Here is a 7402-nt window from a genome sequence, read left to right as displayed (position 1 = left end):
ACCAGCAGCTGGGATAGGTCTGGGCCTGGCAGATCCTGAGATCTAAGGGACGTTGTGGAGTACAGCATCATTTAGGTCTGCAGTCAGAAACAGGTGCCAGTGAAGGAGCATATAAAGGTGGGAAGATGGGGAACAGAAACTCACATGGTCTCTGGCTTCTAGTTCCATGCCTTTGTCCTCCCAACCAGCAATGGAGGAGATGAGACCCCCAGCAGTGGAGGTAGCAGCAGAAGGCTGGGTTCTCCCAAGTAATGTCAATGAAAAAATGATTGGAGAGAAGTTTACCCCATAGGCACTCCCTTTGGACTGGCTCCTACACACATCTTACAACCAACATGGCAACTTCATCAGAAGGAGTCCTGTACTTCATGGAAGAAAGGATAGTTTGGGCACCTGAAGGCAAAGACAGGTTTACAATTAGCCACATGTATGTGAGCATTAAATGTCAGAAAATTAGTTCAGAGAGAAAAGCTAAAATCTAGCTTCAGCCAGTCCTACACGCGGGAGACACAATCAACTTCCATTTTCCCAATGAAAGTATAGCTATAAAGGAGTGAGATGCTGTGAAAGATCTTCATCAGCAATAGCTCCCCAAGTTCAAAAGGAGAGCTAATAAAAAAATTAGGAGAGAAAAATATAATTTTGCGAGAAGATGCTGTATTGTTTCAGCTTTATAAAGACCTAGAGGTGAGTCAGATGATCAGTGCTGAGGAATTCTGGGCCAGTTGTTTAAACATGAATGCTGTGAATAGACCTGCTGCATCCAACTGCAAGCAGAATCCAGGCATTTCTGTAGCACTTTTGGCTGATGTCTGCCCTCAGACAAATGGTTGGAATGACCTAAGGTGTAACTTAACTTCTGGTATCATTGATTCCATATTTAGGACCTATTCATCAGTAAAAATGAAATCTGCAGAAAACATACCACATAACATGACAGAAAAAAAGAGTTCTAGAATAGTTGTTTTCAATCTTATTATTTTCATGAATATCAGTTTAACTCAGGGTCAAAATATCTCTTTGTAGAATGTGCTGAAATGGATGAAAAAACAATGCTATTACTATGAATGAAAAAATCACCAGTACTAGATGACAACACTGGAGGATAAATCATTAGATGAAGACTATGGGGTTTCCTCTGTGCCATCTACTCCCAACTCTTCAAAATCCATAAAGCAGAATAGCAAGGCCACGATCATCAAGAAGATTTAACCATCATAGTGCCATGGTCTTAGCAACAGGTCATAGTAAACAAGAAGTAGAAAATGATCATAACAGCGAGAACAACAGCACAGATTGGAACTCCCAGGATCCAGGCTTCTTTCAGTCAAAAGGGTAAAGTTCCAGGAATCCATTGAGTATGAAGACTTTGGGGGTGAGGGTGGTGAATAGCATAAAAAAGACAATTGCTTTTATCATGAAGAAGTCAGATAAGTATTATCATGGCCCAACTCCAATTCAGTCACTCCAAAATGTAACAAGTCAGGATATTATCAATTCTTTTCAGAGTATTACCAAGAAGTAGAAACTTACACACCCAAACTTACTCAGGCTCTTTCTAGTGGTGCTGTAAATAGGCAAATAGTACTATCACAGCCCAATCCCCTGAAAGAGCACTTATTCAGAGAGGACCACAATAAGCCAAAAACCAGATGGTGCCAAATGATATTCAGTTAAAACTAAACACTTATATGTGCTGTGGGGAAGCTTCTTAGGCATTTCTGTTCCTGTTTTCCAGTTGACACACCATTTCCAGAAGAAAAGGTAATGAGGATGAAGAGTAATTTGGAATATTCCAAGCTACTAAGCTCTGCCCATTCCAAGAAAAAATTTTAAGACATTATTTAAACACAAATTTGGTAAGCCACATAGAAGAGATGTTGCAGATGGCCTACGATAAACACCACACATATCCCTATGTCTACTGAAGAAGATTTGAAGGATCCCAGGGTGTTGGAAGCTTTGGTCCCTGGGATGCATTCTGTAGCAATGAGAACACACCCTGAGCAGCTTGCACATCATCCAGGCAATGCTACAGGGAAGTCTGTAGCCATTGGACTTGGGAACTGATGCTTTTGAAATTGTACAACTTGGAGTAAAAGGAACTATGGTTAAACATGAAAACTGGGAGGCAAATTAAGGCAGAACCAAAGAGCTGAATTGTAAAAAAAATAATACACACCCACACACATATAAACACCTATATGTGTGTATATGCATATATATATACATACATACATATACATATATATTTAAAAGACACTGTTTATTGCAGTTACTCAGAAACTGTTTTTGACCTGCATTAGAAATTGCTTTAACTTTAAAAAGAGTGAATTGATAAAATCTGAATTTTTTTTGGTCTAACCTTTGTTTATGAGTCAGAGTAGAAATTAAATGTTTTCTTTTTCCTCCACTGGATCCTCTTTGTTTTACTGGATTCTATTTGTACTTTACTGAAATAAATTTTAAAAAATAGTATTTAGATAAAGCAGAGAGAAGCTGTCACTCTAACCCTCAGGAGATAGTGATAAAAGGCGTCTTCTGCCCTGTGTTTCCTATGGAAAAGAGAAGCAATAGAATTGCACTGAGCACTTACTTGTCATTTGAGGTCCTGAAATGACACAAGGGGAGCAGTTTTGCAGAAAGTCTTGAATTTTTTAATTCAATTTTTTTTTCAAGAAACAGTGGAACTACATGTTTTGCTTGAGTGCACACATACACAGCTGAGTTGTTTTTTTGTTTTTTTTAAGATGGCATGTACTGTGAGGAAATAAAATGGTTTTAAAGAGTTTAAACATCTTCAAGTGAATAAAACTTAAAATCCCTTACTTGTTTTCACTTCTTTAAGGGAATAATAAGTGTTTCTCAAGTTTATTTTTCTTTAGTCTCTACCTGTTAGTCTATTTTTGGTGAATTGATAATCATTGCATAGAGTAGAAAGTATGTGAATGTAAAAAAAAAGTTAGATATGATATTGTATCTGGAATCTGTGCCATACGTTGTTCCTAATAGTATTAACTCACTGTTTAAGAATTAGTTGTCTTGTATTAAAATTATACAAAAAGTAAGCCCATTGTATATATATTGCTTAACTGACCCAGACAGACAGACAGACAGACAGAGACACACACAAACACACACACACACACACACACACACACACACACACACACACACACACAGAAAACCACTCCTACACTCTAGTACCTCCTGTCTCTTTCCAGTTCTTTAGAGACTCTGGGTCCAGGTTGTGGAATATCCTTGGGCCTTGACAGATAGTTTGGCCAAAGACCTTTAGGAACAAAAGTGTTGCAGGACTGTAATCCTGAAGCACCAATACTGTAATATTCTGAACTACCAGTAGCTCTGAATTGCCAGTACTAGGGAGAGCAGTCTCTGAATTCTCAGTGTGGTACCAGAGAACTAAGGAATAGAGAAAGGGGGACAGGTCACACTGTGTGTGGGAGGAGCTGCATAGCACTCCACCAAGCCTGAGGGAAGAGCACAGCATCCAGCTGGGGCCAGTTCTGACCTCCCAGAGGTCAGATGAGGTAGAGACCTAGACTAGTGAACACTGAATTGTCCAGGGTGAGAGGAAGCTAAGACCCTTTGAGATTCACCCCCATGAAAATTACAATCAGAGGGGAGGGAGTCAGAAGTGATAAATAAAAAGAATAAGAGGGGAAGAGGAAGACTTAAGGTACTGGAGATTGCAGAAAGAAATCTCAAAGACTTTGAATGTAAAAAGATAAATCAAATGGAAAAACATTAATAGAAGGAAATATGGACTTCAGATCTAGCAAATAAATTCAAGCATATATGAATAAATATTACAGAACAAAAGAAAATGTCCCAATACTTGATGAGACAGAGGACCCTATGAAATTTGAGAAGAACAAGGAATCACAATACACTATTCTTAAGTAGTTTAAAAAATAAATGAGCATTCTGAAAGCAGAATTTATGGGCTGTACATCAAAAATATTAGGCAGAATAGAAAATTTTGAATCTGCAATGGTAACCCTCACTAAAAAACAAGGGAGAATAATGTATTGGGAATGCAACTACATGGAAGTGAAAGACATTATGAAGGAAGAGAAGCAAAAAACAAGACAATTAAAAGGAAATATGCTAAGAAGTGGAGCCATGATGGCAGAGTAAAGGCAGGTATGCTCTCCCCCAAATCTGTCTCAGTACCATTAAATAATGACTATGAACAAATTCTGGAGTGGCAGAGCCCACAAAAAGATGGAGTGAAACAATTTTCTAGCCCAAGAAAATTTAGAAGGTCAGCAGGAAAGGTTTGTTGCACCAGGGTGAGAGAGGAACACAGTAGAGTGCAAGGTGGGCCAGCACAGACTGGGCCCCAGCAAACTAGGAACAGGCTTCAGGGCAACTTAATCAGTGGCCGCAGTTATGGTTTCCAGACCTCTCAGCCAAAAGACAATAATAGGGTCCAACAACAGGTCAGAAGGAGATTTACAGGAGTACCTTTGCTGGCACTAAGGGCAGGAGTCTTGCATTGCCTATACTTTGATCTCAGTTGCAGTCCTGGGTTTTAGCTCCAGTGTGAGGAGGAACACTAGCACAGCAGAGCTTGCAACTACAGTGGAGCAGGTACTCTGATCATAGTTCCAGGGTTGAAAAGAGTACTTGTGATCACTCACAAACTAGTCCACAGTATAGCAGAATAGTAAACATACCTCTCCTTAAATCATATCAATTTGGAAGAGACAAAAACTCACAAGTCCTCAGAATTACCTCTGAAAAGAGCTGCAAAAAACCCTAAATGTTGGGATAGATTCCCCCACCACTTGGGAATCAGTGCCCCACTTTAGTATAGAGTGAAAAGTCAAGAAATTGGGTGGAAAATGAGCAAACAACAACAAAAAACCTCTCATCATATATAGTCACAAGGAAGATCAAAACACACACTCTGAAGAAGACAACAAAGTAAAAATCCCTGCATCCAAAGCCTCAAAGAAAAATATGAATTGGTATCAGGCCATGGGAGTGCTCAATAAGGATTTTAAAAATCAAGTAAGAGAGTTAGAGGAAAAATCGGGAAAAGAATTGAGAGTGATGCAAGAAAATCATAAAAAAGAGAGTCAACAGCTTGGTAAAGGAAACACAAAAAGAAAAGAAATAACACCTTTAAAAAAATAGGCCAAATGGTAAAAGAGGCACAAAAGTCCAGTGAAGAGAAGAATGCCTTGAAAAGCAGAATTGATTAAATGAAAAAAGAGGCACAAAAATTAACTGAAGAAAAATACTCCTTAAAAAGTAAAATTGGCTAGGGGGCAGCTAGGTGGCACAGTGGATAAAGCTCCAGCCTTGGAGTCAGGAGGACCTGAGTTCAAATCTGACCTCAGACACTTGATATGTATATTACCAGCTGTGTGACCCTGGCAATTGACCCTGGATTACCTCACCAAAAAAAAAAAAGCCAAGTAGAAAAGGAAGTCCAAAAGCTCACTGAAGAAAATAATTTCTTAAAAGTTGGAATTGGGCGAGTAGAAGCTAATGATTTTATGAGACATCAGGAAACAAACAAAATCAAAAGAATGAAAAAATAGAAGACAATGTGAAATATTTCATTGGAAAAACAATTGACCCGGAAAATAGATCCAGGAGAGATAATTAAGAATTATTTGACTACCTGAAAGTCATGCTCAAAAAAAAAAAAAAAGAGCTTAGACATCATCTTTCAAGAAATTAACAAGGAAAACTACCCTGATATTCTAGAACCAGAGGGTAAAATAGAAATTGAAAGAATCTGCTGATCACTCCCTGAAAGACATCCCCAAATGAAAACTCCCAGGAATATTATAGCCAAATTACAGACCTCCCAGATCAAGGAGAAAATAATTCCAGCAGCCAAAAAGAAACAATTCAAATATTGTGGAGTCACAGTCAGGATAACACAAGATCTAGCATCTTCTACATTAAAGGATCAGAGGACTTGGAATATGATATTCCAGAGCACAAAAGAGCTAGGATTACAACCAAGAATCACCTACCCAGCAAAACTGAGTATAATCCTTCAGGGGGCAAAATGGATATTCAATGAAATAGAGGACTTTTAAGCATTCCTGATGAAAAGACCAGTGTTGAATAGAAAATTTGACTTTCAAATACAAAATGCAAAAGAAGCATAAAAAGGTAAACAGGAAAGAGAAATCAAAAAGGATTGGATAAGGTTAAACCATTTATATTCCTACATGGGAAAATGATATTTATAACTCTTAAAAACTTTCTCAATATTAGGGCAGTTAGTAGGAGTATATATAGGCAGAAAGCAGAGGTGTGAGTTGAATATAATGGGATGATTATCTAAAAAAAAATAAAATTAAATTAAGAGGTGAGAAAGAAGAATGCATTGGGAGAAGGGGAAAGGGAGAGGTAGAATGGGAGAAATTATCTGACATAAAAGAGTCCTTAAAGAGATTTTACAGTGGAGGGGGAAATGGGGGAAGCATGGAGTGAGCACATGAACCTTACTCTCACCAGAATTGGGTCAGAGAGGAAATATTATACTCAGTTGGGTGCAGAATTCTATCTTACCATACAGGAAAGTAGGAAAGGTAAGGGATAAGAGAAGGGGAGTGGAGCTGATAGAAGGGAGGGCTTTTGGGGGGAGGTAAAAGTCAGAAGCAAAACACTTTTAAGAATGGACACAGTAAAAGGAGAGAGAGAGAGAGAGAGAGAGAGAGAGAGAGTAGGATAAATAGGGAGAAAATAGGATGGAAGGAAATAAGTAGTTGGTAATCATGACTATTTTTTTTTACAGTAAGTTTCTCTAATAAAGACTTCATTTCTCAAATATATAGAAAACTAAGTCAAATTTATAGAATTGAGCCATTCCTTAACTGATAAATGGTCAAAGGATATGAACAGGCAGTTTTAAGACAAAGTACTCAGTTATCTCTAGTCATATAAAAATGTTCTAAATCACTATTGATGAAAGAAATGCAAATTAAAACAACTCTGAGCTACTACCTCACACCTGTCAGATTGGTTAATATGACAGAAAAGAAAAATGACAAATGTCAGAGGGGAAGTGGGAAAATTAAAACACTACTTTACTTTAGTGAAGTTGTATACTAATTCAACCTTTCTGGAGAGCAATTTGGAAATATGTTTAAAGGCCTATAAAAATTCTTTGATACTGCTAGTTCTGTCTCCCAAGGAAATTTTTTTTAAAAAAGGAAAACGTTCTATTTCTACAAAAATCTTAATAACAGCTCTTTTTTAATGGTGGCAAAGAATTGGAAACTGAGGTGATGCTGTTGGTTTGGGGAATGGCTGAACAGGTTTTTGTATGTGATTGTGATGGAATACTATTGTGCTGTAAGAAATGAGGAGCAGGATGCTTTCAGAAAAACATGGAAAGACTTATATG

At 37.8% G+C, this 7402-nt stretch overlaps 1 pseudogene; it reads left to right on the top strand.

Moving 5' to 3' along the window:
• The first annotated feature begins 365 nt into the window (after positions 1–365).
• LOC114047867 lies at positions 366–1928 on the top strand (annotated as a pseudogene).
• Positions 1929–7402: the final 5474 nt, after the last annotated feature.

This window comes from Vombatus ursinus, unplaced genomic scaffold (assembly GCF_900497805.2).
Source record: "Vombatus ursinus unplaced genomic scaffold, bare-nosed wombat genome assembly UNPS02014791.1, whole genome shotgun sequence".
Taxonomy (NCBI): domain Eukaryota; kingdom Metazoa; phylum Chordata; class Mammalia; order Diprotodontia; family Vombatidae; genus Vombatus; species Vombatus ursinus.
Note: the sequence above shows the minus strand (reverse complement) of the source record. Positions and strands in the feature narration are given on the sequence as shown.